This window comes from Uloborus diversus, chromosome 4 (assembly GCF_026930045.1).
Source record: "Uloborus diversus isolate 005 chromosome 4, Udiv.v.3.1, whole genome shotgun sequence".
Lineage (NCBI taxonomy): Eukaryota > Metazoa > Arthropoda > Arachnida > Araneae > Uloboridae > Uloborus > Uloborus diversus.
Window position 1 is genome coordinate 79,757,158 of NC_072734.1, and position 1,585 is coordinate 79,758,742.

A 1,585-nucleotide genomic window follows, 5' to 3' on the forward strand; every position below is an offset into this window, starting at 1 on the left:
CTCATTTACATATTGCATTGAAAAAGGGTTTCAAGTGTTTCCTCCTAGCTACAAATCATCCTACCTTCATCATACTCGTTGCAATTTGAGCAAATTGCAACATTGTTTTCATAATTTTAATTATGATAATTAATGTTTAAAAAAATCTCGCAATGAAAGAAGACTACTAGAAAATTAAATTTTCAAGAAACTGAGCTTTTCCAACAACAAAGAGGGTACTTTAAAAATCAATGAAATAAGAGAATAAAAGTAAAAGATTTTAGAGATGAAAAATTCAGGAGATTTGGAATTGATAAAGTAATTAGTTGATAAATTACAAGGAGCTTAGAAATATATCGTGACACTGAAACTCTATGAATACAGAATCAAATACTGAATGAAATTGGTCTACATGAACTTTCTTCGGTTTTCAGCTGCAATTTAGAAATAAAATTACTTTCATCGAATATTTCCCATAGAATATATTTCAGTAATGATATGTACAGCAATATCCTTCAATTTTTAATGATAATCCTCAGTTGGAAAATAAATAATTCATACTAGTAAGGGAAAATGTGCGGCAATATTTTCTCTTTTCCTTCTGATATTCTGGTCATTAGTGTCGACATTTTTGAAAATAAGAAAATAATGTTTTCTTCGCGAAAGTGTGTTTAACTAAAAATGAAATATTAATGAAAGGTGAGTAGAACAAATTTAGTTTATCGTTACTGCAAACAATTTATTTGAAAATGAACAAGTATAGAATTAAATGTGGATGTAAATGTATTTTAAATGTCACTCCGATGAAAATGTATACTAAAAATACTATAACAACGAAAGTAATTGCGATAAAATATTTTAATAACAAATGAAATAATTTAAATCAAAATTAATAACAAAATAATTTGATTAAAAATAATTTTGGTCATAATTGTTTCAAGGGTAATCCGCATGCATCAAACCAATTTAATGTAAATATATGAAATTTCATGACTGTAAGTGCTATTATTTAGAAACTAGACGTTAAATCGCGGATATCACAAATTCGCCACAACTCCGCTTGCGCGCAGACTTAGCTCATTGTGCTTTTTGTTTTAAGATTCCGTGTAATCCTTATAAAGTAAAACCCCTCCTAACGGACACCCCTCAAGTGCGGGCACCCTTCTTATATGGACATTTTTTAATTAACCGATTCCAATGCAAATAACATTATTTAACCCCTGTCCTGCGGACATTCCTCTATTACGGACAAAAAAAATTTGTCCCGTTAGTGTCCGTATTAGAGGGGTTGTACTGTAAAATCTTTCCGTAGCCTGTTTTTTGTTCCTGCGCGATATCTTCCTCAATTCTTGATCAATTTCTTTGATTTACATCACATTTTAAAGCTTATCGTGCAGGCTAATAACGAAAAATAGACCCAAGGTCCAAATTTTTTTTTCTGTAAAAAAAAAAACTCTGTTTTAAAGCACCGGACTGGGGTTTTCGGTTAAATTTATAAGTTTAACTTGCGCTGTGACCGACAGAGCTGAATAGCTCGATCGGCAGAGCGTTCGTATGGTAACCAGGAGAACGAGTCTTCGGGCTCAGCTCGGACGATCTGCATTAA